Below are 19,787 nucleotides of genomic sequence, written 5' to 3'. Positions count from 1 at the left end.
GAAAAAAATTAAATGAAAAAAAATCGATTAAAAAAAATGACAATCGATTCTGAATCACACAACATATTCGATTCAATTTGTATTCAAATCGATTTTTTCCCACACCCCTAGTATTCATCCTTCACTATATGGTAAGTTACTACGGACGTTATTAAATTATCTTCATTCTCTAGCGAGTGACTTTTCAAATGATGCTACATATTAGCAGTAATGCTACTTTTAATAGCAACACTTTTGCCCCACACTTGACAAATTACAGTTGTCTGTTCAACATATTCCCACTTAAAGCCGAACCACCGCCAGACGATGGACCCCCTGCTGTTTTTATTGGGAATTAAACTAATTACCAGATTCGCACCTTTTTTCTCTCGTATTACGACTCGTACGGCTACGTTAGCATCACAGCTAACGTTACCCAGTCTGCTTCCTCTCTGCTGGGCGAGGCCGTATACGTATGTGACGTATGACGTGACGTGTGTAAGTTTGTGCGCCTGCTTGTCTGTGAGAAGGAGAGACAGGAAAGAGTGAGAAGAGCCTCTGGTGTAATGCCCGCAGCTAAAGCAACTGCTTGAGAACGTATACTTGAATAATACAATATAGTCATTTTCTATATCGCACAGAGACAAACCTGCGATATATCGTATATATCAATATATCGCCCAGCCCTACGTGATACCAATAAACAAAAAGACAACGCCCGACCTCATAATTCAAACTGTGAAAAAAAAGCACTTTAAGATGTTCAATATTTATTAAGGTTACAAAAATTAGTCGATTAAATTTTTGTTTGTGTATTTATTTGGATAAATATATTTACCTTCTTATTACAGTACAATGGTACACAATCCTACAGTAATGAGGAATAAATGTTAATCATATCCTTTTTCAATGGTTACTTGAATAAATGTTAATCATATCCTTTTTCAATGGTTACTTGTGTTATTATTATATATATTATATATTACATTCATTTATCACTGTATAATTTCTATTGATTATTTCTTCAGTTAAAGAACATGATGTAGAGAAAGGCTTTGAGACTGTCTGCATAAAGCCACATTTTTAAAAAGTAAATTATTGCATATTGTTTAAATGTGGGGCAGCACGGTGGTAGAGGGCTTATTGCATCTGCCTCACAATACGAAGGTCCTGAGCAGTCCTGGGTTCGGGATCTTTCTGTGTGGAGTTTGCATGTTCTCCACGTGACTGTGTGGGTTCCCTCCGGGTACTCCGGCTTCCTCTCACCTCCAAATACATGTACCTGGGGATAAGTTGATTGGCAACACTAAATTGGCCCTAGTGTGTGAATGTGAGTGTGAATGTTGTCTGTCTATCTGTGTTGGCCCTGCAATGAGGGTGTACCCCGTCTACCGTCCGAATGCAGCTGAGATGGGCGCCAGCGACCCCCCGCGACCCCAGAAGGGACAAGAGGTAGAAAATAGATGGATAGATGTTTAAATGTGTGGCACCTTGAGACAAGAATATGTTGGCAGTCTATAAGTAACATGTTCCTTCTTTACTTGTTATTTTCGCAGTTTTATGTATAAAATATAAAAATCGCAAAACAAATCTCAATTATTTCTTTACTCAAAATCGTGCAGCCCTACTGTCTTCATTAATATTCAAAATATATGCTGATCATCAAAACCCCCACAATATGGGAGGATAAGATGCAAATATAGTTATTTAGCATACGCATTGTGATTTATCAACACTCATCACTGTTTTGCAAGCACTATTTTGCGTTTTCTTTCGCACTTGTCCACACAAAGCCGTAGGTTCAGTGCGTTCTCCATCCATCTATGTGTGTGTCAACATTTTGGACAGCAGAAATAAAAAAACAGACATATTGTCTATTCAGCTACATAATCTTATAATTTTATAGTTAAGCCCTTAGGAGGCTGATTAAAACTTAATTCAATTGATGTGTTTTGGTGTCCTTTAATATCTTTTATATGATCTGACAACCCTACAATACCCTGTTTGTGGACAAGGAGACTACAGCCATTAAAGCACATTCTATCTCTTTATCAACCAGCGCTAATGCAATTCAGTGAAAAGATTGAACAGAGCTGCCGTCACTGCCTGCAAACTGCGGTTGCCAAGCTAACAAACACAGCTGAGCTAATGCTGCTCGTTCGAAGTGCGCTCTCACTGACGCCAAATGTCACTTGGCAACAAGTGACGTGGTAATACGAGAGAGAGAGAAGGTGCTCTCTCTCTCGTATTAGTGTGTTTGCCATTTAAAAGGCAAACACAGTGCTCTCAAAACAGATTTCAACAGCATTTGCCAGATATTTCAATGTTTTTTTTCTAAGTAACACATTAACTACTTTCTCTAGTAATTAATTACATTTATTAAAGAGTAATTCCGTTTTTCATTTTGCCTTTTTTGGGGAAGTAACAAGTAACTGTAATTAATTATTTTTAATAGTAATTTGCCTAACACTATTAATCGGCAACGGCGATCATATAGGGCTGGGCGATATATCGAATATACTCGATATACTGCGGGTTTGTCTCTGTGCAATACAGAAAATGACTATCATGAGTACTCGAGTATACGTTCTCACGCAGTTGCTTTTTGCTGCTAGCATTACACTACAGGATCTTCTCACTCTTTCTTGTCTCTCCTTCTCGCAGAGACGTAAAACAAGCGCACCTTCTTACATACGTCACATACTGCCACGCGTGCAACATCATACGCCTTCGCCGAGCAGAGAGGTAGCGGCATGGCTAACATTAGCTGTGATGCTTGCGGAGCAGTGCGAGTGATAATACGAGAGAGAGAGAAGGTGGGAGTTTGGTAACAAATGATGGAAGAATAATTAATTCCCAAGGGTCCATCGTCTGGCGGCGGTTTGGTTTCAAGCGGAAATATGTTGAACAGACAACCGTAATATGTCAAGTATGCGGCAAAAGCGTTGCTACAAAAAGTAGCAGCACTGCTAATTTGTAGCATGACTTGGAAAGTCACCCGCTAGAGAATGAAGAGTGCTTGAAACTCCACATGTCAACATCTTCGTTTGGTGCCACACCCACAAAATGCCGATGCAACAATTTCCACAGCAACACCGTATGAAAAAAATAGTCAAAAACAGAAGGAGATAACATCTGCAGTAACTACCACATAATGAAGGACATACACTATTTGATTTCCTAATATGCAGCTCATTTTTATTTGAGTTATTGAAATATCTTGTGTGACATCATGCACAAAAGTGCACTTTATTTGTTTTAAACTATTGTAGTGGCGTTCTGTACAAACAGTGCACTTTAATTTAGTATTGTTTTGATATGTCATCTTAGTGACATCATGCACAAAAGTGTACTAATAGCTTGTTTTAAAATTTCTCTGACAATCTTGCACTTTCTGTTTTGGAAATTACATGAATGTTTGTTCCACAGCTTAATAACTGTTTAATAAATAAGAATTTTGGTAACCTGACTTAGTTGTGATTTCCCTCTCTGCATGAAAGTTTAAAAGTAGCATATATTAATGCAGTATGAAGAAGAATGTTTTAATGTAGACACATAGAATCATCATACAGCTGTGATTATATGCATCAAGTGTTCATTCAAGGCTAAGGCAAAATATTGTAATATATATTGTGTATCGTGACATGGCCTAAAAATATTGAGATATTAATAAAAGGCCATATCCCCCAGCCCTACGATCACATACTTTTTTTCAAAAATCGGTGAACGATCGATCAGCTCATCCCTGATAAAAAATGTCTATCATGCAACATGAGTCCATTGTTTACATTGTAATTTTAAAGTCTGGGCTTCGGCTAATGTAACGGCAGTAAACCTGCTAGTTTGCAGGAGCATTTTTAAGTCACTTGAAAGAACTTTACAGCGGGAGCAGGAAGGAGAATGAATGTCAACAGTGTCGCAGGGACAGAAATTACCACGGAGGCTCAACCAACAATAGCATAGGAGAAATTGGTACCAAAAAGGAACTCTTTTGTTTTTGTTAAAAACATCAAGACTGTTACGTTTGCGCGGCATCGTGGATGCGCGGGGAGTGTCGCCTCTCGATGCGCAGGATCACAGCAGGCAGGAATGAAGGTATGAACAGCCTTTTAATATGAAGTTACAAAAGAACACTGGTACAAAAGAGCAAATCAAAGGCGTGTCTGAGCACAGAAAACTAAATGCTAATATACACAGAAGACAGAGTTCGAAGTCCATAAAGCGCGAGCCAAGCGCGCGGAGGCAAGCTACATTTAGCAAGCAGAAAAATAATCAGAGACCACTCACGTAACGGTTGCAGGTGCAAACAAACTGGCGAGAGCGAACTAGGTAGCAGAGGGGCTTAAATACAGAAAACATAATTACAAACCGGTGTGTGAATGAGCCATGCAGGAGGAGCAAATAAGTTGTCATGGTGATGAATGTAAATAAGGAAGTGCGCTAACAAACGGGATCGGTAGAGTCCAAAACATGATCAAAACATAGTAGGACAATACAAAAAAGACAAACATGCTAGAGATGTGTGATCCGGAAGCCGGATCACAACATTACCCCCCCCTTAAGGGGCAGATCCCAGATGCCCCCAAAAAACTGCAATAAAGAGAACCCCCTCCCAAAACCAGAAAGTTCACAAACGAAGGGAGGGCGGAAGGAGTCCACGGTGGAGGGTCGCCAGATCGCATGTCCCCGAATCCACCGAGGACACATCATGTGGCGGCGGCGGGTGGAACGCTGCTGCCGAAAAAGTTTTGGCGGGCGACCTCGAAAAGGCCACATTAGTGGCCGCCTCGCAGGATGAGGTGCCCGGCGAGGCGGACGACCCGGGCACGGCCACATCCGTGGCCGACATGGAGGAGGGAGTATCTGGCGAGGAGGATGACCTCGCAGAGGCCACGCCCGTGGTCGACGTGGTGGACGACGCCTCAGCACCGAAATCCCAGCAGGCTTGGAAGCAGCAGACGAGGGTGCGGGGACTGCAGCCAAAGCAGGCCCGAGTGCAGCTGGCGAGGATGATGCGGGTGCTGCAGCCGCAGGAGTCGTCGGAGGCGGCCTGGGAGCCGCAGGAGTCGTCGGAGGCGGCCTGGGAGCCGCAGGAGTCGTCGGAGGCGGCCTGGGAGCCGCAGGAGTCGTCGGAGGCGGCCTGGGAGCCGCAGGAGTCGTCGGAGGCGGCCTGGGAGCCGCAGGAGTCGTCGGAGGCGGCCTGGGAGCCGCAGGAGTCGTCGGAGGCGGCCTGGGAGCCGCAGGAGTCGTCGGTGGTGCTGGTGTGGGCTCCAGCCCCGTCGTCGGCGCTGGTGTGGGCTCCAGCCCCGTCGTCGGCGCTGGTGTGGGCTCCAGCCCCGTCGTCGGCGCTGGTGTGGGCTCCAGCCCCGTCGTCGGCGCTGGTGTGGGCTCCAGCCCCGTCGTCGGCGGTGCTTGGCGGCGCGGAGCTGGCACCGGTGCTTGGCGGCGCGGAGCTGGCACCGGTGCTTGGCGGCGCGGAGCTGGCACCGGTACCTGTCGTGGTGCTGGTACCGGAGTGGGCTCCAGCCTTGGAGTTTGTGCTGGTGTGAGAACCAGACTGGGAGCAGGTGTCGGCTTCAGCCGAGGAGCAGGTGTCGGCTTCAGCCGAGGAGCAGGTGTCGGCTTCAGCCGAGGAGCAGGTGTCGGCTTCAGCCGAGGAGCAGGTGTCGGCTTCAGCCGAGGAGCAGGTGTCGGCTTCAGCCGAGGAGCAGGTGTCGGCTTCAGCCGAGGAGCAGGTGTCGGCTTCAGCCGAGGAGCAGGTGTCGGCTTCAGCCGAGGAGCAGGCGTCGGCTTCAGCCGAGGAGCAGGCGTCGGCTTCAGCTCGCCAGTTTCTGTTACGTTTGCGCGGCATCGTGGATGCGCAGGGAGTGTCGCCTCTCGATGCGCAGGATCACAGCAGGCAGGAATGAAGGTATGAACAGCCTTTTAATATGAAGTTACAAAAGAACACTGGTACAAAAGAGCAAATCAAAGGCGTGTCTGAGCACAGAAAACTAAATGCTAATATACACAGAAGACAGAGTTCGAAGTCCATAAAGCGCGAGCCAAGCGCGCGGAGGCAAGCTACATTTAGCAAGCAGAAAAATAATCAGAGACCACTCACGTAACGGTTGCAGGTGCAAACAAACTGGCGAGAGCGAACTAGGTAGCAGAGGGGCTTAAATACAGAAAACATAATTACAAACCGGTGTGTGAATGAGCCATGCAGGAGGAGCAAATAAGTTGTCATGGTGATGAATGTAAATAAGGAAGTGCGCTAACAAACGGGATCGGTAGAGTCCAAAACATGATCAAAACATAGTAGGACAATACAAAAAAGACAAACATGCTAGAGATGTGTGATCCGGAAGCCGGATCACAACAAAGACACCGACCAAACAACAATAGGCTAATCTGCAAAACATGCCGCCAACAAGTCACTGCTAGTGTTGCTTTTCGATCACTTGGATACAAATGAAGGCTAACGTTACTTTTCTATCACTTGGAGATAAGTGAAAAGCTGTTAAAATGTAACAAAATACATACGCTACCTAAAAACCACAAACTAATGAAAAGAAAAAACACACCAAACGAACCTGACAGAGTTGTTGTCCATATGACATGCGGTACCGCAGACACCAAAATGATATGTCTAAATTCATATATGTACACATGGCCCTTGTACACACCGTGTGTTTGTTAATAAAATTGACAATGAAAATACGGTGGATTGGACCAACATTTATAATATTCATTAACAGGACTTAACATGATGTTAGTTTATTTGCACAACCATAGTTATATTTACATATAGCAACCACAAAAGAACACAAACTAAAGCGACCCCTTGTCCTTTATTTTTTTTTAGTTCTGCACTAACCATATGGAAAAGAAACACATTAATTGCACCACAAAAAGTTTCCCAAACAAATCAATTATTCAAATAAACATTTTACAAAGTGATAGCTGCTAACACAGACATGGTCCGATTGTATCCCACAAAATGTTAAAAGTGATATTTTAAAAAAGCCATTTTCTTTGATGCACTTTTGGGTTTTTTTCTTGAATGTATTACCTTTATGAACAATGTTTTTCAGGACTCAATGAAAGTGCTTTCCTATCTCTCTATTTGAACTATTGGAAAACCCAAGAACTGAACAGCAACACAGCATGTTCTGCTCAAACTTTATACTCACTCTCACTCATTTTAATCCTGCGCTCAAGCTGGTTGACCATCATGTGAATTAAACCACGAAGAGGAAAACGGACGTGACGTCATATGCAATCAAGCAATAAGGGCAGAAAGGAAAGGAGAGGAGATGTCAACACAACCATGGAAAACACTCAAACAATTAATGTAAACACAATTCGAAAATCACATTAAACACTAATCATTAACCTCTTAAAAAGAAGATGCAAAAATAAGGAAAACTTAAGCACTTGTAGCACTGTCTTGTAGCACTTAATGAAGTGCTACAAGACAGTGCAATGTGTGAAAATGTAAACCTAGAGAAACCTGAGAAGAACCATCATCTGCATATTTTGTGCCAGGAAATTTGGACGATTACAGGAGAATTGGAATGTAAGACCCGGTTCCCCTTTTTGATCAAATAATTGTATGAGATACAATTGAATAAGGAACCAGTTTAAATGTTGTGTTGACATTGTGACACTGTCAACAGCACGTATCGTATAAAATGTACAGTTGATACATGTGATCAGTATCAGCAAATTTCAGAAAACCCTGATTGGAAGTAGGAATGCAACAATTAACCACTTTTACTATTTACCCTTCTTTAATTGCGTAGGCTCCACAACACTGTGTGTTCAGTCCTCCTCATTAGCCATTTTGTATCTGCACTGCAACCACAAAGGTTATTCATTGTGGGATTAATGATGTATATCCTATAAACTGATATATGTTGGTACATCATTTTCGGCACAACCTGCACAGAACAAAAACAAAGTAACACCAGAGGTGTAAGCGCCTATACAGTGAGTGACATGTTAGCATGCTATATTAGCTTGTAAATGAAAAAAAAACAACTTTTCCTACTCAAAAAAGTGGGCAGTTTTGGAACATTTGGGGTACTTAGAAAATGACCAGGGAGTCAGTGAAGACGGTGGCTCACACATTTGCAAAACCTGCCTAAAGAAACCCACAGCGAAAAGTAGGGCTGGGTGATATGGACGAAAAAGTATATCTGGATATATTTTTACTTAAATTGGATAATCGATATATATCTCGATATATTTTCTGGTGAAAATATACATATAAAGTATATTAATTATTGTCAGTGGGAGTTTTATTAAAACTCAGTTAGTCAAGATGGGTATTAACATCACAAAAAAGAAACTGTTTGAATAGCACAGATATAGATAACATAAATAAAACAGAAAACCAAAGAATGTATACATAAAATAAAAAAAATATTCTTTCTGCATAAAATAAATGACATAGTTGTGCAAATAATAAAAAAAATTATCAAACTGAGATAAAAAAAAAATTTGCAGGCAGGCACTTTTTAAATCCCAGCTACTGTCTTGTACAACAGCAATGAATATGAAATGCAGCAAAAGTCTGCCACAATCATCCCTTCCATCCATTTTCTACCGCTTATTCCCTTTCGGGGTCACGGGGGGCGCTGGCGCCTATCTCAGCTACAATCGGTGTTCTTAAATGTGTATACTACGTCTTCCAGTTTTGATTTGGGCTTACATGCTTAACAACTCAAATTAATGTTTTGGCCATTGTTTTATCCAGACACATACTGTACATGTGTCCAAATGTGGCCAAGTAGACCGTTGTGGGTTTCCTGGACGTGGCATACACCGGTAAAAAAAAAATATAAAGAAGAGAATCCCCCTGCTATCTCCCACTAATTTTTTTAAATATATAAATCGTCCGCTTGAATATTCCCTTTTGTCTTTTACGACTGTCATCATCATTTGGGATGTCTGATGTGATTTCCCTTCCTGGGTCGATGACCTGCCCTATCTTGCCTCTAGTTGGCCTGTCCATAATGTTTTGTCTTAACCAATCGTGACTCATCATAGTAAACCAGCCAACCAATCATGGATGTTCTTATACATAAACTAACCAATCATCATTGATGTTTCCCGTATATGTTGTCCCCTGCCCGTGCAGTTACACTAGTCCCTTTTATTTATGTCTCTTCTCCCTCTTTTGTAGCATATAGCTTAGCTAACCGCTACATGGGTCTAAAAATATCCAAGCTACGGAAATCGCTATTTGTTTAAAAAAAAAAAAATTTAGTTAGGCTAAGTAGCGATTATTTGCTTGTTTGTTGTTGTTGTTGGTCAGTGCAGTGGGTGGGAGAGAGCAATCACGTCTTGGAAGTAGGAAGAGAAGGGGTGAAATTTTCATAGCGTGGATTATGGTTTCTTTTTTCTTTTTCTGGAAGGCAAAGGAAAGTTGGTGCGGGCAAGGCGTGAAGGTAAAGACATATTTTATTTTTACACGATAAATACAAAAAAAGGCAAACAAAAGGGGCCTACAATGGCAAAGAACAAACTTGACTAATGACAACAAAACTAGCACAAAAGCAGAACAATGGACAAAAAACAAAAGACATTAACTGTGGCATTAAACAAACCAAAAACTTACGTGGCATGGGACTAAGAAACTAACAGCGTGAATCGTAAACATGGCATGACGTGAGTAGAGGTAACATGGCGTAAGGTGAGTAAAGGAAAAGTCGCCAGGCTGACTCCCTGGCAACTTTCTGTTTAAATAATAGACATGATTAGTGAAAACAGGTGTGCGAGTGCAAAACTTGAGAGAGGTGCGTGACATGAGGACAGGTGAAAACGAATGGGTAGTCATGGAAACAAAACAAACAAGGAAGTGCAAAAACAGGAACTGAGTGTCCAAAAAACAAACAGCACATGGCCAAACAAAAATATGATCAACAAACATGACAAAAATAGCTCAATATATAGCAATAAATAGCTTAATATCGATAAATATATCAATATTAAGATATTTTCTTAATTCGTATGTTGTTTAAAAATATATTGATATATCTTACAAACTCGGTATATTGTCCAGCCCTAGCTAATAGGCCTAGTGTGTCCAATATGGTACCGCATTTGCGGGATCACCACCGAGCTTGACACGCCAGAGTTAAGGTAAGACATAACTGAGTTAAATTATGCTAGTTCCAAATTACTTTAAGGAGGTCATATTTTGATTATTTTTCTACATTAAAAACACTTCCTTGCGATCTACAAAACATGTCATGGTTCTTTGCTCAAAATGTTGCATAGATTGTTATACAGACCACCTTGAAGACACTTTCTGGGCTGTCTCTTTAGGTCTTCTGCATCAGCTCCCAGTTAGCCATGTTGTGGTTTTTAGTGTTTTTTTTTTTATGTATAGAATCTACTGACAGATATAAGTTAGAAAGTAGAACTATACGTTATTTTGTATTAGAAACAGCAAAAGCGGAGGATGCATGTGCATATACCAGCAAGTCTGCCCCACAACAAGAGGATAGAGAAAAAGATAAAACTTATTGACTACAACCTCGGACTACAATGGCGGACACATGCCAAGCTTTTTTGGTCAAACTTTACCATAAATGGAGCTATTCGCTGATGTCACCAATGGAAAAAACATCACAAATTGGGCAAAATTTCAAACGGTGCATATGGAGGCAGTATGAAGAAAGATATGATTGTTTTATTATCTGCGCCATGCCTACGTGGTTTGAGTTTAAATTTTTGGGACTTATGCAAATCCAAAATACACAAATACAAGTACCAATGGGTAAGAAGAGTTGGTTTTCTACAATAGGTCTCCTTTAATGAATAAATGAGTTGGTAAATAGTTAAAAATTAACATGTAACTTACAATTAGTAGCTTAGCGTTTCGTCAATTCAGTGTAAACCAACAGGTACTCACTCCCGTCATAGACTTTATTCAGTGACTATTTAACGTTAGATATTTATTTTTCCTTTCTCATATATATATATATATATATATATATATATTCAACTGTGAGAGACAGAATGTGAAAAAAAATCCAGGAATTCACATTGTAGGAATTTTAAAGAATAAATAATTATACCAAAACGTTCTATTTTGGTTTCATCTGACCACATGACATCCTTCCAATCCTCTGCTGTATCATCCATGTATCCATTTTGGTATAAACGCAACTCGTCGTGTTTGGAGTAGGAAGAATACGGAGTTGCATCCCAAGAACACCATACCTACTGTGAAGCATGGGGGTGGAAACATCATGCGTTGGGGCTGTTTTTCCGCTAAGGGGACAGGACGATTGATCCGTGTTGAGGAAAGAATGAATGGAGCCATGTATCGTGAGATTTTGAGCCAAAACCTCCTTCCATCAGTGAGAGCTCTGAATGGTTGACCAAATACTTATTTTCCACCATAATTTACAAATAAATCCTTTAAAATTACTACAATGTGAATTCCTGGATTTTTTTTTACATTCTGCCTCTCACAGTTGAAGTGTACCTATGATGAAAATTACAGACCTCTGTCATCATTTTAAGTGGGAGAACTTGCACAATCGGTGGCTGACTAAATACGTTTTTGCCCCACTGTGTATATATATATATATATATATATATATATATATATATATATATATATATCAGGGTTTCCCGCAGCGCTTTGTTGTTAAGAGGGCCGCTTAACAACAAAGAGCCACCGCCTAAACTAAAGTTTAAAAAAAATAAATAAATAAATAAACAAATAAATAAATATTATTTTTATTGTTTTTGTCCTGTCCAGCTTCTCAGGCAAATCATTTAGTTGATGTACATGCCCATATCGGCTGTTCAGATTTACTTTACAAAAGAGAAGTGTATGATACTTCTCGTGTTGCCTTATTTTTTTTTTTACTTTATTAAATGTATTTATATTATCATTTGGTGCTAAACTAAAGTTTTAACAAGCGGCTACGCTTCGTATTGCCTCTGTCAGTGCTTCTCTGCAGCACCCAGCATTAGTCCACGATGGTAACACACGAGAGATGGGTGGATTGATCCACGTATCGACATTCAATACCAGGCTAGTGTCGATACTGGGTTGACACTAGTGTGTTAAGATCACTATTTATTTTTTGTTCTCGTCCATATTTATTTTTTGCTACGTTGTTCAAATATATCGTACATATTTATATATTGTTTGTAAACGCCATGTGCCAATTATTTTTGCTTTTGTTTACCTATTTTGCTCAAACAATTGTACGGAGTGGAAGGTACTAATTCTACTATTTTACTATGTTCTTTGTACTGTTACCAAGGAAGGTCTCAACTTTGTATGTTTAATCAGAGTATATGTGCATATATATAAATATATATATATATATACATATATATATATATATATATATATATATATATATATATATATATATATATGCACCAACATACATATATACATACATACATATATATATATATATATATACATATACATATATATATATACATATATATATATATATATATATATATATATATATGCACCAACATACATACATACATACATACATACATACATATATATATATATATATATATATATATATATATATATATATATATATATACATACATACATATATATACAGAGGTGGGTAGTAACGCGCTACATTTACTCCGTTACATCTACTTGAGTAACTTTTGGGATAAATTGTACTTCTAAGAGTAGTTTTTATGCAACATACTTTTACTTTTACTTGAGTATATTTATAGAGAAGAAACACTACTTTTACTCCGCTCCATTTATCTGCAATCAGGTCGCTACTCGCTACTTTTTTTTCTTATCGATCTGTTAATGCACGCTTTGTTTGTTTTGATTTTGTCAGACACGCATTCAAAGTAGGAACTACGCATGCCTGCGTTTCACCAATCACATGCAGTCACTGGTGACCTTGGACCAATCAAACAGAGCCAAGTGGTCACGTGACCGTCACACGTAAAACCCGACATGTTGAAAAACTTATTGGGGTGTTACCATTTAGCAGTCAACTGTACGGAATATGTACTGTACTGTGCAATCTACTAATAAAGGTTTCAATCAATCAATCAATCAAAAGTGTAAAGGAAAAAAGACACTTTTTATCTCAACCGTACTTCCTGTCAAAAGCCTAAAGACTGATCGCACAGTTCCTGTCTTCACAATAAAAGCGCCGCTCCATCGCGCCTGCGCTAACAAAATAAGAGTCTCCGAAAGCCAGCGCAAACAAACTAGCAAGCTACGGAGTTTGCCGCCATTGTATTTCATCGTAAAGTGTATAAAAACGAATATGGAAGCTGGACAAATGAGATGCCAAAAACTAACGACTTTCATGTGGTATTAGACAGAAAAGAGGAACTTTTTTTCTCCATTTGAAAACGTGAACGTCTGATTCCAATCATTGCAAGTCATCAGAATCAGGTAATACACCAACTTATATTCTTGTCTTCATGAAAGATAGGAATCTATGTGTTAAACATGCATGTATATTCATTAAAACACCTTTAACATGTCAAAAAAAACGGCAAAATAGATAAATATAAATTATATACTGTATATACAAAGGTATGTGTGTGTGTGTATGTATATATATATATATTTATTATATATATATATATATATATATATGGTTGGGGAGGAGACCCTGCCCCAAGTGGAGGAGTTCAAGTACCTAGGAGTCTTGTTCACGAGTGAGGGAAGAGTGGATCGTGAGATCGACAGGCGGATCGGTGCGGCGTCTTCAGTAATGCGGACGTTGTACCGATCCGTTGTGGTGAAGAAGGAGCTGAGCCGGAAGGCAAAGCTCTCAATTTACCGGTCGATCTACGTTCCCATCCTCACCTATGGTCATGAGCTTTGGGTCATGACCGAAAGGATAAGATCACGGGTACAAGCGGCCGAAATGAGTTTCCTCCGCCGTGTGGCGGGGCTCTGCCTTAGAGATAGGGTGAGAAGCTCTGCCATCCGGGAGGAACTCAAAGTAAAGCCGCTGCTCCTTCACATCGAGAGGACCCAGATGAGGTGGTTCGGGCATCTGGTCAGGATGCCACCCGAACGCCTCCCTAGGGAGGTGTTTAGGGCACGTCCAACCGGTAGGAGGCCACGGGGAAGACCCAGGACACGTTGGGAAGACTATGTCTCCCGGCTGGCCTGGGAACGCCTCGGGATCCCCCGGGAAGAGCTAGACGAAGTGGCTGGGGAGAGGGAAGTCTGGGTTTCCCTGCTTAGGCTGTTGCCCCCGCGACCCGACCTCGGATAAGCGGAAGATGATGGATGGATGGATGGGTTACTCATCAGTTACTCAGTACTAGAGTAGTTTTTTCACAACATACTTTTTACTTTTACTCAAGTAAATATTTGGGTGACTACTCCTTACTTTTACTTGAGTAATAAATCTCTAAAGTAACTGTACTCTTACTTAAGTACAATTTCTGGCTACTCTGCCCACCTCTGTATATATATATATATATATATATGTATATATATATATATATATATATGCACATATATTCTGATTAAACATACAAAGTTGAGACCTTCCTTGGTAACAGTACAAACAACATAGTAAAATAGTAGAATTAGTACCTTTCACTCCATACAATTGAGCAAAATAGGTAAACAAAAGCAAAACTAATTGGCACATGGCGTTTACAAACAATATATAAATAGGTACGATATATTTGAACAACGCAGCAAAAAATAAGTATGGACGAGAACAAAAAATAAATAGTGACCTTAACACACTAGTGTCAAACCAGTATTGACACTAGCCTGGTAATGTATGTCGATACGTGGATCGATCCACCCATCTCTCGTGGGTTACCATCGCGGGGTTCCCCATTTCGGGGATACCCGTTCTTGCATTTTCTGGAGCTCGTTAATGTTAATCATTTGTATTGATGATCGTGTATGTTTATAATCGATCATGTATAATATGTATATTGTAATGTAATGTATAGAGGGGCACGACCGTGCGAACATCTTTTTTTGAAGAGACACACTGAGGAGGCAACCATGGCTTTACAATGTATAATGGATCGCTCTTTATCCCGTTATGTTATGATAGTCTGGCAACTTAAAAGTGAAATATGCTAAAAGAGAGAAAAAAAATAAGCACCGCAAAACGGATTTTGTCATTTGACACCAGCGTGTCTGGAAGCAGAGGGTTTAAAACTAACAACAACCATACAACAATAAAAAAACATAGTGGAACGTACCTAACGGGTGACGAATGAAGACAATAGTCCTTTGGCGATAAATGTTGTTTTCCGGTGAAATAGCGGAGATTTGTCCTTAAAGCAAGCAAACACTTGATCCTGTGCTCATTTTCTTTCAGCTATTTTCTTCTCCGTGGGAAGGAAGTCATCCTTGCAGCGGACGACAAAAGGGGCGGGCGTTATTACTATGACAACCAATCAAATGACAAATATTTTTACATTGAGCGAATAGGATTCCTCCCTTGAAATTTAGCAGGAAAGCCATTCGTCGGTGCAGCACAGAAGGCTGAGTTGAAATGCCTCAACACCGGGAGAAGAGCCGCTGGAATGCACATATTTGTAGTTGTTGTTGGTTAGAAAAGCAAAATAAGACCACCTAACACTTGAATTAAATGTATCATCTCTACTTGTTAATTATTATTGCATACAATGCTGACGACATTGTTTCTACATTCAACCCATTAAAGAAACCATGTCAGCAACACTATTGTGCTCAAATGTATCGTAGTTTATTTATTTATCTATTGTTAACTATAGAGACATTTATTGTTGAACTCTGGTCGAACAAAGAATAGTATTTGGGCGGGCACTAGGACCATGCTCACAGTCAGAGAAGGGGTGTGGTTTGCGTTTTGGGAGACCACATAAAGATGCGTGTTGTGTTGTGTTGTGTTGTTGCTAGTGATGGGATCGGCAGTTCTTTAGACTGTATTGAATCACTAGAATCAGTTCCTTAAATTGATTCGTTCAAAAGATTCGTTCACTGAGTCACTTCTGCAGCAGCAGTTCTGTGTGCAGGTCGGCGAATCATGAGTTGGTCAGTAACAGCTTCCCCAGCGGCAGATCTAGGTGTGTGTGAATCTGACAAGATAATAACAATTTATTTCAAAATTTGCTACAAACATGATTTTTTTTTCCTTCTTCTTTTTTTTTGTGTCCTCTCCATGAGGTGTCCATGACATTTTAAAATGGAGCTGAAAACGAAATTAAAAAAAAAGTTTTTTAAAGTGGTAAAAATTATATACAAATTTAAAACGGTATTATTATATTTACACTTTAAAATTTGACTCGACAACAAAATTGAAATATATTCTTAAATGTGTTTGAAATGCAATTATTTTCTTCATTATTACATTACATTTATTTTAACAATTCATAGTTGATCTGACGGGATAGAAAAAACTATTCTAAAATGTTTTACAGGTTTTCTTTTTTCACATTACATTTTATTATTTTAACATGTAATGTTTCTAACAAAACATACATCTATTAAAAATGTAATAAAAATCCCTCTTCCTTTTATATCACATCCAATGTGATTTGTGGCGGGCACTAGGACCATGCTCACACTCAGAGAAGGGGTGTGGTTTGCGTTTTGGGAGAACACATAAAAAGTGCATGTTGTGTTGTTGCTATTCTCATGTTGACAGTCTTGCAATAAAGACCCAAAAGAAACAACGCTGTTTTTCTTGCATTTGCCACAGTATCGAAATAAACGTTCCTGCCACATTCCACATTGAATGGAGTTTTTACAGGCCACGGGTGATCTGATACAACTTTTTCATTTCCGATACAATACTGATATTGCAGCCTTGACCATTGGCCAATATTGATCCGATTTCAGCACGAACAAAATATACTGTTTACTTATTTTGTCGTGTGGAGTGATATAAAAGGCTTGATCAAATGATTCGCAGTTGCGATAACGTGGATGCTTGATGTTAAAAGCAGAGTCTGCCATGGACTGTATCATATTTTGCTGTTATACGTATATCCTGTTGTCTTGCACTTGCAAGTATGTATTCATTTCAGTTTGAGTATCGTAGTTTATGCGTGACTCTTCAAGCAGATTAACACTCATCACAAATGCACAAAACCGCACGCACAAGATCACTTTATTTACCACTGTAATTACCGGACTACAATACTCTTCATTCAATGACTGTAAATAATGTAAAAAATATAGTAAAAACACTTTACTTACCACTGTAATTGCCGGACTACAATAATTTTCATTCAATGATTGTAAATAATGTAAAAATAATGTAAAAACAAGAGTATAAAGAAGTCATACTGTTCCATTACCTTTGTTCATTCTACTGTCACTACTCAACTGTCAAAGAACTGTAGACACCTTCATATTTGTTCCTTCCTATACTGTATATACTATTTGATCTTGCACTGGTACTGTATTTGACTACTGTACCTCTACTTGTACTGATACTTCTACCATAACTACTGTGACTTTTTTTGCAACTTAACTGTTTTGTAATTAATGTACATCAAAGCTATTCAATTGTTGTATTTCTTTGTATTTAGTGTATTAGATTCTGCAACTAGTGTTTGGAACCCACTCTACGCAATATCTGAAGAGCATGGAAAAAGCATTTCACTGTGGTGTAGTCTGCATGTGACAAATACAACTTGAACTTTGAACCTTGAAATTTGTAAATGACGTAAAAAAAAAAGCCAAATCAGAATCAGAATAGTTTTAATTGCCATTGTTTGAGAACGGGTTCACAAACTAGGAATTTTTCTTGGTGCAATCGTGCAACATAGAAGACATATAAGACAGAATAGGTAATAAGATGAGCTGTAACTGGCTATCAGATTTTGTTTTTGTTCATGTGTCTGATGGCCGAGGGGAAAAAGTGTTCAGGTGGCGGGAGGTGTGGGTCTGGATGGGGAGAGGGGAAAATAGTTTGTGTCCAGTGTGAGAAGAATCAGCTGTGATCCGACCCACACACGTCCTGGTCCTGGAGGAGAACAGGTCCTGGAGGGATGGGAGCTTGCAGCCAAAAACCTTCTCAGCAGCACGTACGATGCGCTGCAGTCGATGCTTGTCCTGGACTGTGGCGCCGGGGAACCACACGGTGATGGAGGAGGGGAAGATGGACTCGATGATGGCTGAATAAAACTGCACCGGCATCTTGGTCGGCACCTTAAGTTTCCTCAGCTGCCGCAGGAAGTACATCCTTTGCTGGGCCTTCTTAATGAGGGACCTGATGGTCGGCTCCCACTTGAGGTCCTCGGTGATCGTGGTGCCCAAGAAACGGATAGAGTCCACAATGGAGATAGGGGTGGGAGAGTCAATCAGGATGAGGTGGGATGCTGGGGATACGACTTTCCTGAAGTCCATGATCATCTCCACTGTTTTCTGGGCGTTCAGCTCCAGGTGGTTGAGACTGCACCAGGACGCCAGCCGGTCCACCTCTCTTCTGTAGGCGGACTCATCGCCATCTGAGATGAGCCCGATGGGGATAGTATCATCCGCAATCTTCAGCAGCTTAACCGACTGGTGACCGGAGGTGCAGCAGTTTGTATAAAGGGATAAGAGCCAGGGGGAAAGTACACAGCCCTGAGGAGTACCAGTGTTAGTGGTTCGACTGTCCGAGACAATCTTCCCCAGCCGCACGTGCTGTCTTCGGTCTGTTAAGAAGTCATAGATCCAACTGCAGAGGGAGTCGGACACGCTGAGCTGGTAGAGCTTGTCTCGTAGCAGTCCAGGGAGGATGGTGTTGAAGGCAGAGCTGAAGTCCACAAACAGGATCCTGACGTAGGTTCCTGGGGATTCCAGATGCTCCAGGATGAAGTGGAGGGCCAGGTTCACTGCATCATCCACAGACCTGTTGGCTCTGTAGACGAACTGCAGTGGGTCCAGAATAGGGGCAGTGATGTCCTTGAGGTGGAGTAGGACCAAGTGCTCAAAGGACTTCATGACCACAGACGTCAGCGCAACCGGCCTGTAGTCATTGAGTCCGGTGATCCGTGCTTTCTTGGGGACAGGGACAATGCTGGAGGTCTTGAAGAAGGACGGTACGTGGCATAGCTCCAGAGAGGTGTTAAAAATGTCAGTGAAGACAGGAGCCAGCTGATCTGGACACATTTGCAGTATCAATTCATGCCAATGACTCTCTTGGCTTCCGTCTGCTCCAATGTTTCACCCTGTGTTCGTGCTTGCTTCTATAGTAAAAACCAGCAGTTCATCCTCTGTATGTTCAGCTTTATAAAGATGTTGGGTTAAATCCATCCATCCATCCATCTTCTAATGCTTATTCCCTTTGGAGTCGCTAGTGCCTATCTCAGCTACAATCGGGCAGAAGGCGGGGTCCTCAGTTCCTAAAACATAGTCATGTCCAACGTTCCCTCTAAGGTTCGCACGCACCTGTGCAATTGCACACTGCTCACGTGTCCTCTGCGCACGGCAAATCTAGGCCGCGCACAAAATCAAATAAAAAGATGAGCGCATAACAGTGTGCACGTCTGCTGTCGCTGACATGTGCGCCACTGAATACTCAAGGAGTTTTGGAGTTTGCTCACACATATGAAAAATTGTGTGACGCAGACGTGCGCCATCTTCCAAGATGGCGCCAGTATGTGCTTTGGTCTGCTGTCTCTCGCTGTCAGCTCTGTTCGTTTTTGTGTTGTTTGCTTGTGTATGACCACCAAACACTGTTGGATCTTTGCCCCTCTCCGACTGATATGATCAACTTCGACGTTGGTTTTTCGACGTCCCAGTCAGCTTTTTCACCTGGCCGGATTCCTGCCTTCCTTTCCCGCCTCGTGGCTCCTCTCCCCCGGCGGAAGCGTCTCTG

The 19,787-nt window shown here is 40.8% G+C and overlaps 1 protein-coding gene across 5 annotated transcripts in view; it reads right to left on the bottom strand.

Moving 5' to 3' along the window:
• ccdc102a (coiled-coil domain containing 102A) overlaps positions 1–19,787 on the bottom strand; it is a 118,369-nt gene that overhangs the window by 89,133 nt on the left and 9,449 nt on the right. For 3 of the 5 annotated variants that reach the window (XM_061884467.1, XM_061884488.1, XM_061884496.1), the window contains exon 1: positions 15,193–15,361. The exons of 1 other annotated variant lie outside the window; for it this stretch is intronic. The gene's annotated coding sequence lies outside the window, so the exon portion shown is untranslated. Of the gene's footprint in view, positions 1–15,192; positions 15,363–19,787 lie in introns of those variants that run through there. One more of the 5 variants, XM_061884506.1, reaches the window with a different exon arrangement.

Source organism: Nerophis ophidion, linkage group LG02 (genome assembly GCF_033978795.1).
Source record: "Nerophis ophidion isolate RoL-2023_Sa linkage group LG02, RoL_Noph_v1.0, whole genome shotgun sequence".
Lineage (NCBI taxonomy): Eukaryota > Metazoa > Chordata > Actinopteri > Syngnathiformes > Syngnathidae > Nerophis > Nerophis ophidion.
The sequence above is the reverse complement of the archived record's forward strand: the minus strand, read 5'-3'. Positions and strand labels throughout refer to the sequence as shown.